Genomic DNA, 23,917 nt, shown 5'->3' with positions numbered 1-23,917 from the left:
CAACATATGTAGGGGTCTTGTTCTTGTATCCATTCAGCCAGTCTTTGTCTTTTGGTTGGGGCATTCAACCCATTTATGTTTAAGGTAATTATTGATAAGTATGATTCCGTTGCCATTTACTTTATTGTTTGGGGTTCGAGTTTATACACCCTTTCTGTGTTTCCTGTCTAGAGAAGATCCTTTAGCATTAGTTGGAGAGCTGGTTTGGCGGTGCTGAATTCTCTCAACTTTTGCTTGTCTGTAAAGCTTTTGATTTCTCCTTCATATTTGAATGAGATCCCTGCTGGGTACAGTAATCTGGGCTGTAGGTTATTTTCTTTCATCACTTTAAGTATGTCCTGCCGTTCCCTCCTGGCCTGAAGAGTTTCTATTGAAAGATCAGCTGTTATCCTTATGGGAATCCCCTTGTGTGTTATTTGTTGTTTTTCCCTTGCTGCTTTTAATATTTGTTCTTTGTGTTTGATTTTTGTTAATTTGATTAATATGTGTCTTGGGGTGTTTCACCTTGGGTTTATCCTGTTTGGGACTCTCTGGGTTTCTTGGACTTGGGTGATTATTTCCTTCCCCATTTTAGAGAAGTTTTCAACTATTATCTCCTCAAGTATTTTCTCATGGTCTTTCTTTTTGTTTTCTTCTTCTGAGACTCCTGTGATTCGAATGTTGTGGTGTTTAATATTGTCCTGGAGGTCTCTGAGATTGTCCTCATTTCTTTTAATTTGTTTTTCTTTTTTTCCTCTTTGATTCATTTATTTCTACCATTCTATCTTCTAATTCACTAATCCTATCTTCTGCTTCTGTTATTCTACTATTTATTGCCTCCAGAGTGTTTTTTATCTCATTTATTGCATTATTCATTATATATTGACTTTTTTTAAAATTTCTTCTAGGACTTTGATAAACCTTTCTTGCATCTTCTCCATCCTTGCCTCCAGGCTATTTATCTGTGATTCCATTTTTATTTCAAGATTTTGGATCATTTCACTATCATTATTCGGAATTCTTTATCAGGTAGATTCCCTATCTTTTCCTCTTTTGTTTGGTTTGGTGGGCATTTTCCAGTTCTGTTACCTGCTGGGTATTCCTCTGTCTCTTCATCTTGTTTATATTGCTGAGTTTGGGGTAGCTTTTCTGTATTCTGGCAGATTGTGGAGTTCTCTTTATTATGGAGTTTCCTTGCTGTGGGTGGGGTTGTACGAATGGCTTGTCAAGGTTTCTTGGTTAGGGAAGCTTGTGTCGGTGTTCTGGTGGGTGGAGCTGGATTTCTTCTCTCTGGAGTGCAATGAAGTGCCTAGTAACAAGTTATGAGATGTCAATGGATTTGGAGTAACTTTGGGCAGCCTGTATATTGAAGCTCAGGGCTGTGTTCCTGTGTTGCTGGATAATTTGTGTGGCATGTCTTGCTCTGGAACTTGTTGGCCCTTGGGTCGTGCTTGGTTGCAGTGTAGGTACGGAGGCGTTTGATGAGCTCCTATCACTTAATGTTCCCTGGAGTCAGGTGTTCTATGGTGTTCTCAGGATTTGGACTTAAGCCTCCTCCTTCTGGTTCAGTCTTATTTTTACAGTAGTCTCTAGACTTCTCCATCTATACAACACCATTGATAAAACATCTAGGTTAAAGATGAAAAGTTTCTTCACAGTGAGGGACACCCAGAGAGGTTCACAGTGTTACATGGAGAAGAGGGAGGAGGGAGTTAGAGGTGACCCGAATGAGATGAGGTGGAATCAAAAGAGGAGAGAGCAAGCTAGCCAGTAATCACTTCCTTATGTGTGCTCCACAGTCTGGACTGCTCAGAGATGTTCACACAGTTATACAGAGAAGAGAAGAGGGAGGAAGGAGACAGAGGTAGCCAGGAGGTTAAAGTGGTGGAATGAAAAGGAGAGAGACAGATCCAGCCAGTAATCAGTTCCCTAAGTGTCCTCCACGGTCTGGAATACACAGAGATTCAGAGAGTTGGGTAGAGAAGAGAAGGGGGAGAGAGGAGACAGAGGTGACCTAGTGGAGAGAAAGGAGAGTCCAAAAGGGGAGAGAGCAGTCAATCCAGTAATCTCGCTCCAATGTAAAAATAGGTACTGAAGATTGGGTTCTTGCAAAATTTATAACAAATACCAAAAAGCTAAGATTAAAATTCTAGAGTACAGGTTGGATTTTCAAAAATACAATATTAAATAAAAGAAGAAGAAGAAGAATAAAAACAAAGTCACAAAAGTTATTTAAAAATTAAAGGAGTAATAGAGGACTTAAATTTTTTTTTAAAAAGTTAGAAAAAAAAAAGAAAAAGAAGAAAAAAGAAAAACAAAAAAAGAATGATCGTAATAATAATAAAAATATATCTAGGATTTCTCTGGTGTTGTTGTGGGCAGTGTGGGGTCAGTTCATTTTTGGATAGTTTCTTGGTCTGGCTTATATTTCTCAACATCTATAGGCCCCTTCCTATGTAGTCCGTACTAACTACAGGGTTTTAATCTATTGCACCTGTGACTTCCAAGGCACTTCCCTCGGTTTTAGCTTCTGTTTGCAGGTCTCTTCAGTGTCTGATTTCTGCCCTGACACAAGGGGGCGGTGGTGGACACTTTTTTAGGCTCACTTGTTCAGTCGCACTGTGGGGAAGGAGGGATGCTGCAAACAAATAACAATGGCGTGTGCTCGTAGTGTCTCAGCCACACTGGGCCTGCCCCTGCTCACGGTGCGTGCACCCTCCCTGCCCACACAGCTCAGGCTGTAGCTTGCTCTGCTGGGAACCGTCTGAGGCTGGCCCTGGGCTGCATGCACCTCCCAGGTCTAAGCTGCTCAGGCTCAGGCACTCGGGTAGTCCTCAGAGGAACAGACTTGGTTGGGCCTGCGTTTTGTGCCCTTCCCATCTCTGAGCAGCTCGGGTGATGAGGTGTTTGGCAAGTGCGGTCACTGCGACTTATCTCATCTCCTGTCCCTGCCACTAGGTTTTCTGGGTGTACAACCAGCGCACCTTCTCAGGCGGATGACTGTCCAGAACCCCAATAAGTCTTAGTTAGCAAAGAAGCCTGCTTTCAGTTTGGAAGATGATGTCTCTCTGGGGCTGCGATTGCCCCCTTCCGGCTCTGTCTGCCTGTCACCAGAGGGGGATGGCCTGCAGCCGGCTAGTTCTGTTCAGCCCTTTGTTCTGTGTGTGGGCCTCATGGTGTCTTAGGGCTTTTCACGTGGTAGCTACCCCACAGTCTGGTTTGCTAGCCCAAATTATTTCGCTCTAATTACCCTCGGGGGCATTCAGGCCCGATCCTTACTCTAAGCAATGCAGCCCGCGCCTCCCTGCCCAGCTCCTGCTTGCTAGTGGCGGGCACAGGTGTCTGCGCTGCTTCTCTGCTGGGGGAGTTACCACTGGGCTCGTAATCTGTGGGTTTTAATTATTTACTTATTTTTCCTCCCTATTATGTTGCCCTCTGTGCTTCCAAGGCTCGGCACAGACTGGGCAGTGAGAGTGTTTCCTGGTGTTTGGAAACCTCTCTTTTTAAGACTCCCTTCCTGGGACAGAGCTCTGTCCCTAACTCTTTTGTCTCTTTTTTTGTCTTTTATATTTTTTCTACCTCCTTTCGAAGACAATGGGCTGCTTTTCTGGGTGCCTGATGTCCTCTGCCAGCATTCAGAAGTTGTTTTGTGGATTTTACTCAGAGTTTAAATATTCTTTAGATGAATTTGTGGGGGAGAAAGTGGTCTCCCTGTCCTATTCCTCCACCATCTTAGGACCACCCTCCCAAAAACAATTTCTTACTCACATTAAACTAGATTTACCTCTAAAATTATTTGTACCCCACTCTCTTCATTCTCCCACAGGACTTCTTGCCCAACAAGAACACCCAGTAGAATAGATCTATACCCGTTTTAGGGGAATAAAGTCACTTACACCCTGCTGCTGCTGCTAAGTCACTTCAGTCGTGTCTGACTCTGTGCGACTCCATAGACGGCAGCCACCAGGCTCCCCCATCCCTGGGATTCTCCAGGCAAGAACACTGGAGTGGGTTGCCATTTCCTTCTCCAATGCATGAAAGTGAAAAGTGAAAGTGAAGTCACTCAGTCATGTCCGACTCTTAGCGACATCATGGACTGCAACCTACTAGGCTCCTCCATCCATGGGATTTTCCAGGCAAGAGTACTGGAGTGGGGTGCCATTGCCTTCTCCACATTTACACCCTACCTTGATTTAATTGCTCTAATCATTATCAATGGAAGAAATAGGACTAAAAATCTAATTGGCTCTAATCCTCATAAAATTGTAATACCTATCAGTAAATCTCAATTTGAGAACACATCACAAACTTCTCCTGATTTCCAAATAGCTTTTCTGGAATATTTCGGAGAAATTTCATTTCATTATCCTTCTGGTAAGCTGTGGAATTTCTTCAAAAATACTGAATTTATTATTTCTCACATTACCAGCTCACAGCCTATACCACAGGCTGAGGTTTTGTATACAGACAGGACTAAAAGTGCCAACGCTTCATTCTGGTCTCTTAAGGAATATAAAGTCTTTTGTACTAAAATTTCATTCTGCTCAACAAAATGAATTATATGATTTTATTCAAGTTATTTGCCTACATCCTTACCCCATTAATATAGTCTCTGACTCTATATATTCTGTTTTTGTATTAAAAAATATAGAAACCTCCACCATAGACTCCAATCAACCTATTATTCAACAACTCTTTTTCGAACTAAAATCTGTTGTTAAAAACCACAATCTCCCATTTATATTACATATATTCGAGCACATATTGTCTTCCTGGCCCATGACTTATGATAACGAGCAGGCTGATGGACCTTTTTCCTTTGCTACTCCAGAAAAACAGCATGTTTTGTTGCATAACAATGCTGGCTCCCTACACCAGCTATGGAAAATCCCATACCGCCAGGCTAAAGAAATTGTTAGTAATTGCTCTACTTGTAGACCCCTACATCTTTGACCCATCACACAAGGTATTAATCCTCTCAGTTCACAACCTAATGAACTATAGCAAATGGATGTAACTCATAGCCCTGAACTTTCTTCATCTTCTTTTTTGCATGTCTGTATTGACACTAATTCTTTTTTTATTTGGGCCATATCTCTTCACAGTGAGGCTACACAACACATTATAACTCACTTACTAGCTTGTTTTGCTGTAATGGGAACTCCTATAAAAACAGACAATGGCCCTGCCTATATTTCTAGACACTTTAAACAATTTTTACAATCTTTTTCTATTAAACATATTACAGGTATTCCTTATAATCCACAGGCACAAGACATAGTCAAATGAGCACATCACACACTAAAGTTGCAAATGAAAAAAAATTAAAAAGGGGGAATACACAGGAACACTATTGTATTCCTTATCTAAAGCAGACTTTACTAGATTCCAACATAAGATATTTTCTAAACCTATAACTACTGTTAATACAGCTTTATTTGTTTTAAATTTTTTAAACTTACCACAGGGAAATATTTTAACGAAAACAGAAAGGCATTTCAAGGAATTGAAGGACACTGTCTTCCTCTGCCCACTTGGTACCAAGATGGGTTAACGAAACAATGGAAATCTGGGAAACTAATCTTACAGGGAAAGGGGTATGCTTGTATTTCCCCAGATGGATCCAATGAACTCACATGGCTTCCTCTTTGGAAGATTCGACCCAAGAGGGCACCTGGCCTTCAAAATGGAGATGGGACAACAAAAACCCCAGGAGGAAGAAATTCCAATACAGGCCATGGCGGCATCACCCTTATGATCTCCCCACTTGGGAACAAATAAAAACCCTTACTAATCAAGATAAAAATCTGGTTTCTTGACAGGAAATGCCTCAGAGTCTTGAAAACCTCAGTTGGCCTGCGTGACCCCCACCTGAGCCTGATTAACTAATCAGGCTTAGCTGGGCTTGCTTATCCAACCCGCCTTTATTGCAGGTCCTAAAATGGACTGATCGTGTCAACCAATGACTCCACCCATATGCCCCCTCCCTGGAATGTGAAGAAGCCATCACACCCTGGGGAAGAGGGAAAACAAATTAACATTTCTTTAGGCTATGAAGTCCTTTCATTGTGCCTGGGCCCAGAGAAATTGTGCATAAATTTTAGCCAACAAACTTGGGCTTTCACTCTGCCTCCCAAAAAGGATTTTCAGACGTTGCTTGGACTATTTACTGCCCTTTCTTTGTCTGTGAACCATGTTTATACTACTGAGACTTTAGTGAAAGTGTTAGGGAAAGAACAAACAACATTATGCAAAGGGTTTACTTATAAGAACTTTGCATATAGTCCTGTTCGTTAGGACAAATGTCAAGCCAAATCAGGAAAATTAATGTTTGTGGTTAATCATACAATTGTTGATTGGGGACCCCATGGTATGTGGTTATCCAACTGCTCAGAAGAGATTACCAGCACGGTGTGTGACTATGTTATGCAAGTGACATGGAAGGTCACAGACACTATGATGGAGAAATACCATGACAAAGGACTTCTTGGGTGGTTTGACGGTGGATTAGTCCCACCTTGTCCTAGGATCCTCCTCGATAAACAGAGTGGGCCCAAACAATGGGACATTTGGAAACCTGCTGCCAGCACCAGAGAACTTGGAACTTGGACCGGACATTTCACAGGGACCAGTCGTGGTCATAGTAACTATTTCGTTCACTATAATCATCATATTTTATACAGGCCTGTGTCCCACTTCCTTTTGTTATAGCCATAGACAAAGTATTACCCACAACTTCGGGTCTGGAACTATAATTTTGGTGATTGTCTTAGTAATTATATTTGTTGTTTATCATTGCCTTTCTATAAGGTTGGTTAATACTAAACAAACTCAATTGGTCAGGACCTTTTTTACAAATATAATAAAAGGGGGAATTGTCAGGAAGAATTTAACAGGAGGCTTCCTGTGTGCTGTTTTGGATCTGTCATCAATCCTCTGTCCCTTATAGCAAACTATTCCCAGGGGCATAGGAATGCATGCATTTCCTTCCTCATTTTTTCCATATGGTGACAAGTAATTATTTACAACCCTCTTCCTTTTTATGAGCCACACTGTAAAAGTGATTATTTACAACCCTCTCTCTTTCATATGGATGACCTCATGTTTCCTTGATAACTTGTAAGTTTTGATTTTATCTCTGCTGAAAATAGCTACCTTCTTTCTCTATTTTACTTTCTGGTCATCAACTCCAGACCACCAGGTTCTGGTCCATTAAAGGACCTTAACAATCTGAGATTTCATTTTCTTTCTCGTTGACTACTTCTCTACTTACACAACTGGAAGATAGCACTAACTTGGAAGTTACATTTTTGTATTAGGACTTTTCTCTCACTTTTGCAGCTGTACCAGTTGTGCTAAATGACTTCCTACCACTAAAGATGGTAATTCCTTCTGCCATACAAGAATCTATCAAAAAACCAAAAAGGCAGATAGAATGCAAAAGCACAAACAAGCCAAGTTTCTGAGGACTGTTTGAAATAAAGAAAGGCCATGGGAAAGTAGGCCATGCATTGTCTGATTGACATAGTAGTGTTGTTATAGAATCCGTGGCATCAAAAAGAGACAAGAGGCACTCCAAGATGCAGAACAGCCAGGTTTATTCAGCACCAGTGTGGTCTCAGTGCAGTCACCTCCAAAGACTGAGTGCCCCAACTTTGTTCTGGGTATCTTTTATACACCATAGATTTCCCACTGGAACAGCTCAGATCCCTCCCTTCCCCAGGTAGCCCTACTTCCCGAGGAGAGGAGGTAACCAGCAAGCAAGAAATCAGATGCATAAGTGGTGATTGATGAGCAGCAGCTGTTAGTACAAGATAAAGGAAGGGAAAGCAAAAGGTTGTTACTTTAATCGGGGGCTTTGATCTGATTTCTATCTCATTCCCCCCTCTTGATGTTTAGGGTGCATCTGAAGCTGTCAGAGAACATCATCATCCAGAACTGGCTGGTAACCCTTTAAAAGCAACAGCTAGGTGGCAGTTCTCCGTTTGACAACTGTTTCTGTGAATGAACCCTGTTAACTTTTTTATTAGGACGGGAATAAAGCAGGAAATAAACAGACATCTGTGAGTATGACTATGGCAATCCCAATCATTGTTTTAACCAGAAACATTGTCTGAAGCAGAACATGGGCAGTCTTCCCGATATTTTTAGCTATGTCTGTCACAACTTTTCCATTGTCACTTATTTGGATGCAACAGTCAGTTTGGTAGAATTTCCACAAGCTCCTCATTCCTCCATTATTGGATTTTGCTAGATGGCAGTCCTCATCTGGGACTGTTGCTGTGCCAACAGTTCCAATGCAGTTGCGATTTCATTAGTTATAATCTCAAGTACCACCTGCAGTCGGATTGTGTGGGTGAGCATGTAAATGGGGGTCCTGTATCCCCAACTCCTGTCTTGTGGCTATGTGGCCAAGCCATAATACTGGATTATCTGTTGAGAGGGGCACTCATCTTTGCTCCACTTTTGTTTTCCTCCTAGCTCAAGGAATCACTTTTCTCTGTGTCTCAGTTCAGTTCAGTCGCTCAGTCGTGTCCAACTCTTTGCGACCCCATGAATCACAGCACGCCAGGCCTCCCTATCCATCATCAACTCCCAGAGTTCACTCAAACTCATGTCCATGGAGTCGGTGATGCCATCCAACCATCTCATCCTCTGTCGTCCCCTTTTCCTGCCTTCAATCTTTCCCAGCATCAGAGTCTTTTTAAATGAGTCAGTTCTTCTCATCAGGTGGCCAAAGTATTGAAGTTTCAGCTTCACAATCAGTCCTTCCAATGAACATTTGGGACTGATTTCTTTTAGGATGAACTGGTTGGATCTCCTTGTAGTCCAAGGGACTCTGAAGAGTCTTCTCCAACTGCACAGTTCAAAAGCATCACTTCTTCAGTGCTCAGCTTTCTTTATAATCCAACACTCACTTCCATACATGACTATTGGAAAAACCACTAGTCAAACCATCTTTGACTAGATGGACAATTGTTGGCAAAGTAATGTCTCTGCTTTTTAATATACTGTCTATGTTGTTCAGGTTTCAATGGCACAGAAGCAGCCGAGAGGAGCTACCCCATGCCCAAGGCCAGGGGTGGCGGCCAAGAGTAACAACCCACGATGAGGAGCGGTGGCTGCAAGGGCACAGGAGGGCTGAGAGGAGCTACTCCACGTTCAAGGTCAGGAGGGACGGCGATGAGGAGACACCCCTCGTCCAAGGTAAGGAGCAGAGGCTGCACTTTGCTGGAGCAGCCATGAAGAGATACACCACGTCCAAGGTAAGAGAAACCCAAATAAGATGGTAGGTGTTGCAAGAGGGCATCAGAGAGCAGACACACTGAAACCATAATCACAGAAAACTAGTCAATCTAATTACACGGACCACAGCCTTGTCTAACACAATGAAACTAAGCCATGCCTTGTGGGGCCACCCAAGATGGGCGGGTCATGGTGGAGAGGTCTGACAGAACGTGGTCCACTGGAGAAGGGAATGGCAAACCACTTCAGTATTCTTGCCTTGAGAACCCCGTGAACAGTATGAAAAGGCAAAACGACAGGATACTGAAAGAGGAACTCCACAGGTCAGTAGGTGCCCAATATGCTGCTGCAGATCAGTGGAGAAATAACCCCAGAAAGAATGAAGGGATGGAGCAAAAGCTAAAACAAAACCCAGTTGTGGGTGTGACTGGTGACAGAAGCAAGGTCCGATGCTGTAAAGAGCAATATTGCATAGGAACCTCGAATGCTAGGTCCATGAATCAAGACAAATTGGAAGTGGTCAAACAGGAGATGGCAAGAGTGAATGTCGACATTCTAGGAATCAGTGAACTAAAATGGACTGGAATGGGTGAATTTAACTCAGATGACCATTATATCTCCTACTGTGGGCAGGAATCCCATAGAAGAAATGGAGTAGCCATCATGGTCAACAAAAGAGTGCGAAATGCAGTACTTGGATGCAATATCAAAAATGACAGAATGACCTCTGTTCGTTTCCAAGGCAAACCATTCAATATTACGGTAATCCAAGCCTATGCCCCAATCAGTAACGCTGAAGAAGCTGAAGTTGAATGGTTCTATGAAGACCTACAAGACCTTTTAGATCTAACACCCCCCAAAAATGCCCTTTTCATTATAAGGGACTGGAATGCAAAAGTAGGAAGTCAGAAACACCTGGGGTAACAGGCAAATTTGACCTTGGAATACGGAATGAAGCAGGGCAAATGCTAATAGAGTTTTGCCAAGAGAACGCACTGGTCATAGCAAACACCATCTTCCAACAACACAAGAGAAGACTCTACACATGGACATCACTAGATGGCCAACACCAAAATCAGATTTACTATATTCTTTGCAGCCAAAGATGGAGAAGCTCTATAGAGTCAGCAAAAACAAGACTGGGAGAAGACTGTGGCTCAGATCATGAACTCCTTATTGCCAAATTCAGACTTAAATTGAAGAAAGTAGGGAAAACCACTAGACCATTCAGGTATGACCTAAATCAAATCCCTTATGATTATACAGTGGAAGTGAGAAATAGATTTAAGGGCCTAGATCTGATAGATAGAGTGCCTGATGGACTATGGATGGAGGTTCGTGACATTGTACAGGAGACAGGGATCAAGACCATCCCCATGGAAAAGAAATGCAAAAAAGCAAAATGGCTGTCTGGGGAGGCTTTACAAATAACTGTGAAAAGAAGAGAAGCGAAAAGTGAAGGAGAAAAGGAAAGGTATAAGCATCTGAATGCAGAGTTCCAAAGAATAGCCAGAAGAGATAAGAAAGCTTTCAGCAAGAAGAGATATGAAAGCTTTCCTCAGAGATCAATGCAAAGAAATACAGGAAATCGACAGATTGTGGAACACTAGCGATCTCTTCAAGAAAATTAGAGATACCAAAGAAATATTTCATGCAAAAATGGGCTAGATAAAGGACAGAAATGGTATGGACCTAACAGAAGCAGAAGATATTAAGAAGAGGTGTCAAGAATACACAGAAGAACTGTACAAAAAAGGTCTCCATGACTAAGATAATCATGATGGTGTGATCACTCACCTAGAGCCAGACATCCTGAAATGTGAAGTCAAGTGGGCCTTAGAAAGCATCACTATGAAGAAAGCTAGTGGAGGTGATGGAATATCAGTTGAACTATTTCAAATCCTGAAAGACAATGCTGTGAAAGTGATGCACTCAATATGCCAGAAAATTTGGGAAACTCAGCAGTGGCCACAGGACTGGAAATGGCCAGTTTTCATTGCAATGCCAAAGAAAGGCAGTGGCAAAGTATGCTCAAACTACCACACAATTGCACTCACCTCACATGCTAGTAAAGTGATGCTCAAAATTCTCCAAGCCAGGCTTTACCATACATGAACCGTGATGTTCCTCATGTTCAAGCTGGCTTTAGAAAAGGCAGAGGAACAAGAGATCAAATTGCCAACATCCGATGGATCATAGAAAAAGCAAGAGAGTTCCAGAAAAACATCTATGAGTAAAACTGTCACAATGATTTTCATGCCTGTAATACACAGAATTCCATATTTTATATAGCAAAATTGGTACACAGAATTTGATAGATATCTTAAATATACAGAATTCCAGATTGCATGTGGGGAAATTGGCACCCAGGTTTTCCTATGTGATACACATAATGTTCAATACTTCCTCTAGGAAAATTTGAGCAGAGATGTTCATATGTGATACATGGAAAATGGATGGCTCTATTTCAAATGATAGAGAATTCCACATTTCATATGGGAATATTGGCACTCATATTCTCATATATGAAGCACAAAGTTTTCCTTATTTTTATACAAATATCTGGGCCAAGATTTTCTTATATTAAATGTGAAAAATCTCATATGACAAAAACATGTGCATGAGTTTTATTACAGCTTAATTCATACTATCTCTCTCTCTCTCTCTCACACACACACACACACACACACACACAAATTGCAAGCAACCAAAGTGTCCTTTAATTGACAACTGGATAAACAAACTATGATACATCAACACAACAGAATAAAATTCAAGCATATAACAAAATGAGCTATCAAACTGCAAAAAGAAATGGATATAACCTGAATGAATGTTATTAAGTAAAATAAGCTAGTTTGGAAAAGATTATACACTTCATGCAGCCAATTATATGACATTCTGGAAAAGGTAAAACTATACAGCAAATAAAAAATATCTGAGGCTTTTTCCTTTCCCTTCAGAATAGTTTTAGTAGTTTGGATAAGATATGTCAACGCTCAACAATTTCTTTCCTACTTTGACTCACAAATCCACTCAGTTGGATTCTTCATTTCCCCAGAGCTCATAGGTCTGCAGGAACTTCGACATTGAGGGGATTGTGGTTACCACCGGTTGATGTTGTGAGTTTCAGATTCCGCACACTGGACACAAATTTCACAAGGTACATCTCGAGCAGGATTAAGGTATGGAACATGTAGTCTTCTTCAGAGGAAGACTTTTCCTTTTTCCTTCTGAGAGAGCCGAATGAACGGCCCTGACAGGCAGCAGGAGTCTGCATTTTACTCTTGCCACTCTCTCCTGCCAACTTCACTGTCACATACATCAGCACAATGAAGAAAAGCCAGAGCAACGTGATCTCAAACTAGTCTCAGGCATACTCTTGTAGATTCTGCCAAATTAAAAAGTGCCCTCCACAGACCAACTTCTCCTGGATTTCTTCGACTTTCTCTGTTAGAGAAGTAAACATTAAGGCGTAGACACAGGTAACAGCCATGGAAATGCACAGGAACAATTTGAGGGACCACATGACGAGATGAAAAGAAATGGCTCCTGGTGTTCTGGTCTGTCTTGGCCCCTCGAGACTGAGGACCAGCCAGGGATGGGCCCTTGCTGACGTCATAGAGGGCCCCATCCCAGCCAGAATCCATGTGGCCATTGTGATGACTTCAGGGCAGAGGATAAGGAGGCTTGCAGGGGTCAACTTGTACTAGGGCTTGAAGGAAGATGGCGACATTTCCAGTGGGTAGTTGCAAAAGAGTTGGGGGGGTGAAAGAATGCCACCTGCTTGCCAATGTATTCTTTCTGAATGTGGTGTTCTACCGGGAAGATAGGTCCATGTTTCATTTTTATTTTTTCCATTTGTTAAATCCAGACACTGGGTAAGCAGAGCAGACCCATGAGCATGTGCCCCTGTGGAGCTAAGTGGGAAAGAACAACAACAAAGGAGAGGCCACAAAGTAGGAGCCACTGATGTGTCTTGTGTGGCCTTCACTGTTCCTAAAAATGATTATGCTCAGTTGCTAAGTCGTGAGTGACTCATTGAGACCCCATGGGCTGTAGCTCTTCAGGCTCCTCTGTCCTTGGGATTTCCTAGGCAAGAATACTGGAGTGGGTTGCCATTCTCTTCTCCAGACATAGAGGATGTTTTAGGGCAGTGAAACTTTTCTGTATGATGTTATGGTAAATAGATGACACTGCATATTTGTCAAAACCCTTAGAATCTTACAGCACATAAAGTGAATCAATGTATGCATATTAAAAAAAAACATTTTGACATCAAGAATGAATACAAAACTTAACTAAACAATCTAGTTATATTATTGTAAATATTTAAAACTACCTCAATCAGATTCCCTGACTTAAGTAACTTTGGAAATGAATGGAGTTTGCAAGACTGAAAGCAAAAGATAAAAGCACTGTAATCTAGCTGATAGTGTTCTTTCTGGTAGGGGTACAGGTTAACAACTTTGATACAGTTACACATGCAAACGTGAATTAAACTGTTAAATAGATGGCACATGAATATACATACATGTATTTCTTTGTTCTGTGAGCTGAAAGAGTCTAAGAGAAATGATACTCCCCAAATCTGAAAGAAACAATGATGTGGAAATAAGCACAGATATTGGTTCCCAATACTCTTTCCAAGGAAAAGAATCATGCTTCTAGGAGAAATTTCTGATTATAGAGCTCAGAGAAGAAATATAGAAGAGGAGTCTGGGGAATCTTATTGTATCAAAAAAGAAGTGAAAACAACAACAACAACAACACAGTAATGGCGTTATGTCAAGGAAGACAGGAATGAGCTTCCAATGGCAAAAACTAGAACAGAATGAGCAATGCAATAATTTAAGCAAGTCATCCTTTGGGATTATACCCAAAAGTATAAAGCAACTATTCAAAAAGCAATTCAGCAAGGTCTATCAAGACAGGCATCCATGATAGGGGGTTATGGTGCCATAGTGGGCCAGATGAGCTAGTAGGGGTGAAGAGGATATCCTTGCAGACAAAGGAGCCTAGTATGGGGCGTCAGAACTCAAATGGGGTGAAACGATAAGATCCACAAGAACAGGGAAGGGAGGTGTGTAGTATGATATGTGAGAACTTGAACAGGGATAAAAGGATATCGATCCCAGGACGTATCATAGGCAGTCAGCACCAAAGTGGGATTAAGAGGCCTTCACAGAGCAGAGAAGCCTGCCACAAGAGTCAGTTTAGTCCAGAGGATATCAAATAGGAGGCTGGCCAGGCATGCAGAGTAAAAGCCTAAGTCCAGAGAAGTGGAAATCTACATGCAGGAGGCATATTTGTGTAGAAAATCAAAGGCCAAGCAAGAGGAGGAGGGCATCCATGAATGGACGTGGGCAGCCCTGTGTGGGCAATAAGAGGCTGAGTGGAACAAGGGGAGTATCTGAACATGGGTGTATCCCATTGCAGAGTACCAAAGCCCAAGCAAGGTAAGGGGAGTATGTTTATAAAACAGTTGCTTCGAGTGGGTGTCAGAGTCTTAATATGTTAAGAAAGGCACATGGGTTAGGGACAACCCAGAGTTTTGTGATATCAAAGCCACAGTTATGCAGGGAGGATACTCACACAAAGGCATGAACAGGCACATGTATACTTCCCAGACTCTGTCCAATGAGAGGAACTGGGGAATAATGAGTACATACAAGTCTCATATATTGCATACTAAATTCCATTTTCCACTAAAACTTTTTGGGATTTCTGGGAGAAATTGATAATTCCATGGCAAGGTCAGGGAAAGTACAAGATGAGCCTGGAGTACCTTGTACCAAAAGCATCAAATTGTTCAAAGAATGATGAAAAGATGTCAAAAGGACAGAGAACCTGGTTTAAGGAGGTTCCCACTGTCCTAGGCTGGAATAATATGAACATCAACATAAATAATGATAGTGACAATTCATGATTCCCTTAGTAAAATAAGAGGCTATTAATCAAATAGATTTAATTAAATTAATAAATCTAAATTTTGGTAAGGAATAATATACACACACACATATATTATATATATATATATATGTATATATGTATATATATACTTTAAAACACAAAAGAATGTTTTAATTACAAGATAGGGGAGAGTAACTTGACAGTGGAGAAGTTTGACAGCAACCACTTTAATCAAGTGATCCAAGTGAATGTCATCAATATTGGGACACACTGAAATCATGAACCACTTGATAAAATGAGATGATATGAACACAGTATCATTCCATCATTTTCCTGTCAAAGATGCAAAACACGATATTCTTCATGAGCAAACACTGGATGGAGCAAAGCTGCGGAGAATATTACAAAATAACTGGCCTCTAGTTTTGGCATTCAAGTAATACTGCCTCACAGAATGAGCTGGGAAATGTTCCTTTCCACTTCTATGGATACATTTAGAATGTATGTGTGGAGAACTGGCATGACTTTTAGTTTAAATATTTGGTAGAATTCAGCAGTGAGGCTTTTTGAGTCTAGGTATGGTAGGGGGACTTTTGTGAGGGGCAGTGGGCAAGAAGTTTAAAAATGAACAATTCTATCTCTTTGCTACTCAGATTTTCAGTTTCTTCTTGAGTCAATTTCAGTCATTTGTGTATTTCTAGAAATTTGTCCATTTCATCTAAATTTTCTAATTACTGCCATGGTATTCCTTTACAATTATGTTTATTCCTCTAAAGTTTGTAGTGATTTTTCCTTTTCTATTCCTAATTTTAGTGATGTGAGTATTCTTCCTCCCTTGAACAATATCGCGAAAGTTATGTCAACTTCTGACCTTTCTGAACAATGAAATTTTCATTTGTTGAGTACCTCTGTGGTTTTTCTATTCTCTATTGCATTTATTATGCTGCAATATTTATTGTTTAATATAGCTGCCTATTAGAGTTTGGTTTGCTACATCCCCTACCTTAGGTGTAATGTGTTTTCGCTTTCATTCTTCTAAAAGTGAAAAAGCAAGAGAGTTCCAGTAAAATATATACTTCTCCTTTATTGACTCTGCCAAAGTCTCTGATTGTGTGGACCACAACAAACTGGAAAATTCTTGACGAGATGGGAATACAAGACCACCTGACCTGCCTCTTGAGGAATCTGTATTCAGGTCAGGAAGAAACAGAACTGGATATGGAACTACAGACTGCTTCCAAATAGAGAAAGGAGTATGTCAAGGCTGTTATTGTCACCATGCTTATTTAACTTATATGCAGAGTACATCATGAGAAACGCTGGGCTGGGTGAAGCAGAAGCTGGAATCAAGATTGCCGGGAAAAATTTCAATAACCTCAGATATGCAGATGATACCACCCTTATGGCAGAATGTGCAGAAGAACTAAAGAGCCTCTTAATGAAAGTGAAAGAGGAGAGTGAAAAAGTTGACTTAAAACTCGACATTCAGGATACTAAGATTATGGCATCTAGTCCCAACACTTCATGGGAAACAGATGGGGAAACAGTGGAACCAGTGACAGACTATTTTGCTGGGCTCCAAAATCACTGCACATAGTGACTGCAGCCATGAAATGAAAAGACACCTGTTCCTTGGAAGAAAAGTTATGACCAACCTTAGTTCAGTTCAGTCACTCAGTGGTGTCCGACTCTTTGCCACCACATGAATTACAGCACGCCAGGCCTACCTGTCCATCACCAACTCCCAGAGTTCACACAAACTCACGTCCGTTGAGTTGGTGATACGATCCAGCCATCTCATATACTGTTGTCCCATTCTCCTCCTGCCCCCAATCCATCCCAGCATCAGGAGTCTTTTCCAGTGAGTCAACTCTTCGCATGAGGTGGCCAAAGTGCTGGAGTTTCAGCTTTAGCATCATTCCTTCCAAAGAAATCCCAGGGCTGATCTCCTTCAGAATGGACTAGTTGGATCTCCTTGCAGTCCAAGGGACTCTAAAGAGTCTTCTCCAACACCACAGTTCAAAAGCATCAAATCTTTGGCACTCAGCTTTCTTCACAGTCCAACTCTCACATCCAAACATGACTACTGGAAAAACCATAGCCTTGACTAGACTGACCTTTGTTGGCAGAGTAATGTCTCTGCTTTTCAATATCCTATCTAGATTGGTCATAACATTCCTTCCAAGGAGTAAGCGTCTTTTAATTTCATGGCTGAAATCACCATCTGCAGTGATTTTGGAGCCCCCAAAAATAAAGTCGGACACTGTTTCCCCATCTATTTGCCATGAAGTGATGAGGCCAGATGCCATGATCTTCGTTTTCTGAATGTTGAGCTTTAAGCCAACTTTTTCACTCTCCTCTTTCACTTTCATCAAGAGGCTTTTGAGTTCCTCTTCACTTTCTGCCATAAGGGTGGTGTCATCTGCATATCTGAGGTTATTGATATTTCTCCCGGAAATCTTGATTCCAGCTTGTGCTTCTTCCAGCCCAGCGTTTCTCATGATGTACTCTGCATATAAGTTAAATAAGCAGGGTGACAATATAAAGCCTTGAGGTACTCCTTTTCCTATTTGGAACCAGTCTGTTGTTCCATGTCCAGTTCTAACTGTTGCTTCCTGACCTGCATACAAATTTATCAAGAGGCAGATCAGGTGGTCTGGTATTCCCATCTCTCTCAGAATTTTCCACAGTTTATTGTGATCCACAGAGTCAAAGGCTTTGGAATAGTCAATATAGCAGAAAAGGATGTTTTTCTGGAACTCTCTTGCTTTTTCCATGATCCAGCGGATATTGGCAATTTGATCTCTGGTTCCTCTGCCTTTTCTAAAGCCAGCTTGAACATCAGGAACTTCACGGTTCATGTATGGTAAAGCCTGGCTTGGAGAATTTTGAGCATTACTTTACTAGCATGTGAGATGAGAGCAATTGTGTGGTAGTTTGAGCATACTTTGCCACTGCCTTTCTTTGGCATTGCAATGAAAACTGGCCATTTCCAGTCCTGTGGCCACTGCTGAGTTTCCCAAATTTTCTGGCATATTGAGTGCATCATTTTCACAGCATTATCTTTCAGGATTTGAAATAGCTCAACTGATATTCCATCACCTCCACTAGCTTTCTTCATAGTGATGCTTTCTAAGGCCCACTTGACTTCACATTTCAGGATGTCTGGCTCTAGGTGAGTGATCACACCATCATGATTATCTTAGTCATGGAGACCTTTTTTGTACAGTTCTTCTGTGTATTCTTGACACCTCTTCTTAATATCTTCTGCTTCTGTTAGGTCCATACCATTTCTGTCCTTTATCTAGCCTATTTTTACATGAAATATTTCTTTGGTATCTCTAATTTTCTTGAAGAGATCGCTAGTGTTCCACAATCTGTCGATTTCCTGTATTTCTTTGCATTGATCTCTGAGGAAAGCTTTCATATCTCTTCTTGCTGAAAGCTTTCTTATCTCTTCTGGCTATTCTTTGGAACTCTGCATTCAGATGCTTATACCTTTCCTTTTCTCCTTCACTTTTCGCTTCTCTTCTTTTCACAGTTATTTGTAAAGCCTCCCCAGACAGCCATTTTGCTTTTTTGCATTTCTTTTCCATGGGGATGGTCTTGATCCCTGTCTCCTGTACAATGTCACGAACCTCCATCCATAGTCCATCAGGCACTCTATCTATCAGATCTAGGCCCTTAAATCTATTTCTCACTTCCACTGTATAATCATAAGGGATTTGATTTAGGTCATACCTGAATGGTCTAGTGGTTTTCCCTACTTTCTTCAATTTAAGTCTGAATTTGGCAATAAGGAGTTCATGATCTGAGCCACAGTCTTCTCCCAGTCTTGTTTTTGCTGACTCTATAGAGCTTCTCCATCTTTGGCTGCAAAGAATATAGTAAATCTGATTTTGGTGTTGGCCATCTAGTGATGTCCATGTGTAGAGTCTTCTCTTGTGTTGTTGGAAGATGGTGTTTGCTATGACCAGTGCGTTCTCTTGGCAAAACTCTATTAGCATTTGCCCTGCTTCATTCCGTATTCCAAGGTCAAATTTGCCTGTTACCCCAGGTGTTTCTGACTTCCTACTTTTGCATTCCAGTCCCTTATAATGAAAAGGGCATTTTTGGGGGGTGTTAGATCTAAAAGGTCTTGTAGGTCTTCATAGAACCATTCAACTTCAGCTTCTTCAGCGTTACTGATTGGGGCATAGGCTTGGATTACCGTAATATTGAATGGTTTGCCTTGGAAACGAACAGAGGTCATTCTGTCATTTTTGATATTGCATCCAAGTACTGCATTTTGCACTCTTTTGTTGACCATGATGGCTACTCCATTTCTTCTATGGGATTCCTGCCCACAGTAGGAGATATAATGGTCATCTGAGTTAAATTCACCCATTCCAGTCCATTTTAGTTCACTGATTCCTAGAATGTCGACATTCACTCTTGCCATCTCCTGTTTGACCACTTCCAATTTGTCTTGATTCATGGACCTAGCATTCGAGGTTCCTATGCAATATTGCTCTTTACAGCATCGGACCTTGCTTCTGTCACCAGTCACACCCACAACTGGGTTTTGTTTTAGCTTTTGCTCCATCCCTTCATTCTTTCTGGGGTTATTTCTCCACTGATCTGCAGCAGCATATTGGGCACCTACTGACCTGTGGAGTTCCTCTTTCAGTATCCTGTCGTTTTGCCTTTTCATACTGTTCACGGGGTTCTCAAGGCAAGAATACTGAAGTGGTTTGCCATTCCCTTCTCCAGTGGACCACGTTCTGTCAGACCTCTCCACCATGACCCGCCCATCTTGGGTGGCCCCACAAGGCATGGCTTAGTTTCATTGTGTTAGACAAGGCTGTGGTCCGTGTAATTAGATTGACTAGTTTTCTGTGATTATGGTTTCAGTGTGTCTGCTCTCTGATGCCCTCTCACAACACCTATCATCTTACTTGGTTTTCTCTTACCTTGGACGTGGTGTATCTCTTCATGGCTGCTCCAGCAAAGTGCAGCCTCTGCTCCTTACCTTGGACGAGGGGTGTCTCCTCATCGCCGTCCCTCCTGACCTTGAACGTGGAGTAGCTCCTCTCAGCCCTCCTGTGCCCTTGCAGCCACCGCTCCTCGTCGTGGGTTGTTACTCTCGGCCACCGCCCCTGACCTCAGACATGGGGTAGCTCCTCTCAGCCGCTCCTGTGCCATCGAAGCCTGAACAACATAGACAGTATATTAAAAAGCAGAGATATTACTTTGCCAACAATTGTCCATCTAGTCAAAGATGGTTTGACTAGTGGTTTTTTCAATAGTCATGTATGGAAGTGAGTGTTGGATTATAAAGAAAGCTGAGCACTGAAGAAGTGTTGCTTTTGAACTGTGCTGTTGGAGAAGACTCTTCAGAGTCCCTTGGACTGTAAGGAGATCCAACCATTTCATCCTAAAAGAAATCAGTCCCAAATGTTCATTGGAAGGACTGATTGTGAAGCTGAAACTTCAATACTTTGGCCACCTGATGAGAAGAACCAACTCATTTAAAAAGACTCTGATGCTGGGAAAGATTGAAGGCAGGAGAAGGGGACGACAGAGGATGAGATGGTTGGATGGCATCACCAACTCAACGGACGTGAGTTTGAGTAAACTCTGGGAGTTGGTGATGGACAGGGAGGCCTGTCATGCTGCAGTCCATAGAGTCACAAAGAGTTGGGCGTGACTGAGTGACTAACACTTACAGTACTGTGGGGCTTTTTTTAATTTTTTTTTTTATTTTTTACTGTTTCCTTTTTGATACCATAAAATACACCCAACTCCTCTTATATATTTCTTCTCTGAGCCTTACAATCAGTAATTTCTGCAAGAAGCCTGGCTCCTTTTATTGGAAAAGAGTATTGGAAACCAAGATCTGTGCTTATTTCTATGTCATTGTTTCTTTCAGATTTTGAGACCATCCTTTCTCTTAGACCCTTTCAGCTAACAAGACAAAGAAATATATGTATGTATACTCATGTGCCATCTATTTACCTGTTCAATTCAATTATGCATGTGTAAGACTATCAGGATGATTAATCTGTAACCCAAGAGAAAAAACACTATCAACTAGATTACAGTGCTTTTATCTTTGTCTCAGTCTTGCAAACTACATTCATTTCCAAAGTTACTTACCTCAGGGGATCTTAGTGAGGTGGCTTCATACATTTGTAATATAATTAGATTGATTAGTCAAATTCTGCATTTCATTCTTGATGTCAAAATGATTTTTTTTAATATGCACACAATGATTCACTTTTTGTGTTGTAAGGGTCTACAGGTTTTGACAAATATATAGTGCCATGTATTTACCATAACATCATATAGACTAGTTCCACTGCCCTTAAACATCCTCTATACCTGGAGAGGAAATGGCAACCCACTCCAGTATTCTTGCCTGGGAAATCACAGGGACAGAGGAGCTTGGTGGGGTACAATTCATGGGGTCTCATAGAGGCAGACACGTTAGTGACTGAGCATAGTCATTTTTAGGAACCGTGTTGGCCACAGAAAACACATCAGTGGCTCCTAGTTTGTGGCCTCTTGTTTAATAACTTTCTTTCCCACTAGGCTCTCTTCTCCACAGGGGCACATGCCCATGGGTCTGCTCTGCTCATCCAGTGTCTGGATTTATCAAATGGAAAAATAAAAATGAATGATGTACCCACCCTCCCAGTAGAGCACCAGGTTCAGAAAGAATACAGTGGCAAGAAGATGGCATTCTGCCATCCTCCAACTCCTTTGCAGCTACCTGCTGGAAATGTTGCCATCTTCCTTTAAGCCCTACCACCAGCTGGCCCTTGCAAGCCTCCTTATCCTCTGCCCTGAAGTCATCACAATGGCCACACGGGTTCTGGCTAGGGCGGGGCCCTCTATGACGTCAGCAAGGGCCCATCCCTGGCTGGTCCTCAGTCTCCAGGTGCCAGGGCAGATCAGCACACCAGGAGCCATTTCCTCTCGGTTTACCATGTGGTCCCTCAAATCGTTCCTGTGCTTTTCCATAGCTGTTACCTGTGTCTACACCTTAATGTTTACTTCTCTGAGAGAGAAAGCGGATGAAATCCAGGGGAAGATACTCTGCGGAAGGCACTTTTTAATTTGGCAGAATCTACAAGAGCATGCCCAATACTGGCTTGAGATCACGTTGCTCTGGCTTTTCTTCATTGTGCTGATGTACCTGGCAGTGAAGTTGGCAGCAGAGAGTGGCAAGAGCAAGTGCAGACTCCTGCTGCCCATTGGGGCCGTTCATTCAGCTCTCACAGAAGGAAAAAGGAAAAGTCTTCCTCTGAAGAAGACTACATGTTCCATACCTTAATCCTGCTCGAGATGTACCTTGTGAAATTTGTGTCCAGTGTGTGGAATCTGAAACTCACCACATCAACTGGTGGTAACCTCAACCCCATCAATGTTGAGGTTCCTGCAGACCTATGAACTCTGGGGCAATGAAGAATCTGACTGAGTGGACTTATGAGTCAAAGTAGGAGAGGAATTGTTGAGCGTTGACATACCTTATCCAAACTAGCAAAACTATTCTGAAGCAAAAGAAAAAAGCCTCTGATATTTTTTATTCACTCTATAGTTTTACCTTTTCCAAAATGTCATATAATTGGCTGCATGAAGTGTATAATATTTTCCAGACTAGCTTATTTTACTTAATAACATTCATTCAGGTTTCATTCATTTCTTTTTGCGATTTGATAGCTCATTTCATTTTATTTTTGAGTAATATTCTGTTATGTTGATGTACCATAGTTTATTTATACAGTCATCTATTAAAGGACACTTTGGTTGCTTCCAATGTGTGTGTGTGTGAGAGAGAGAAAGAGAGAGAGAATGAATTAAGCTGTTATAAAATTCATGTGCATGTTTTTCTGTGTGCAGTAGCTATCAAATCATTTGCTGAACTATCTAGGAGCATAATTCTTAAATCATGTGGTATGACAATGTTTAGCTCTGTAAGAAATTGCTTCCAAATTGCATTCCCACTAACAACAAATGAGAGATCTTATTGTCCCTCATCTTTGCCAGTGAATGGTTTGTCAGATTTTTTTATTTGACCATTCTAATAAGTCTGTAATTGTATCTCATTGTTCTAATTTCACCAGTCTACTCTAAAATGTTATCCTATTTTCATATTTCCATTGTTTTTTATTACCATCAATTCTTCAGGTGTTTTATCTTTAATCTGAGGTTTAAAAAGATCTTCTGCTCAGCAAAATTTCTGCCTCTGTTTATGCCATCAGTGATTACTTTCCTTAATTAGTCTTCTAATAATATTTTCATGAAGGACTCATACGTTGAAATCATGTATATGAAAAAAATTATTTTTAATTGAACAACACTGAGCACATTTTCTTTTCCTGAGTATTGCTTTGTCCACTATTGTTCAGTGCTTCCACACAAAAGTTTAATTTCAGCATGAACTTCTACCCTTTTTCTTTGGTTTGTTTTGATTCTCTTCTCTCCTTTCTAGATGTTAACCAAATCTGTATTCATACCAGTTGCAGTTGCAGTTTTACATTTATCATGAAGTTTTTTTTTACAAGCATATTTGTATTTTACATGAATCTTCACTTTATTATGTGTGTTCTTCATATTGTTGTGAAAAACTATATGCTCATTATTCCAGTTTTTAACAGTCTGTGCCTCTTCTCCATTGAGATTCAAATGAATCCATTTATATAATCTTTGAAACAGAGAACCATCATAAAATATGTTGGTATAGTTATTGAAGAAAATATATTTCAAAAAGAACAGTAACTAAACTGTTCTCTAT

The 23,917-nt window shown here is 41.1% G+C and overlaps 1 long non-coding RNA gene across 1 annotated transcript; it reads left to right on the top strand.

The window, feature by feature from the left end:
• Positions 1-7,840: 7,840 nt before the first annotated feature.
• LOC129639912 (uncharacterized) lies at positions 7,841-21,756 on the top strand. The gene is made up of 3 exons (XR_008708666.1): positions 7,841-8,042; positions 21,050-21,106; positions 21,712-21,756. It is a non-coding gene; the product is annotated as an uncharacterized LOC129639912 (long non-coding RNA).
• Positions 21,757-23,917: the final 2,161 nt, after the last annotated feature.

This window comes from Bubalus kerabau, chromosome X (assembly GCF_029407905.1).
Source record: "Bubalus kerabau isolate K-KA32 ecotype Philippines breed swamp buffalo chromosome X, PCC_UOA_SB_1v2, whole genome shotgun sequence".
In the NCBI taxonomy this organism is placed as follows: Eukaryota; Metazoa; Chordata; class Mammalia; order Artiodactyla; family Bovidae; genus Bubalus; species Bubalus kerabau.
The sequence above is the reverse complement of the archived record's forward strand: the minus strand, read 5'-3'. Positions and strand labels throughout refer to the sequence as shown.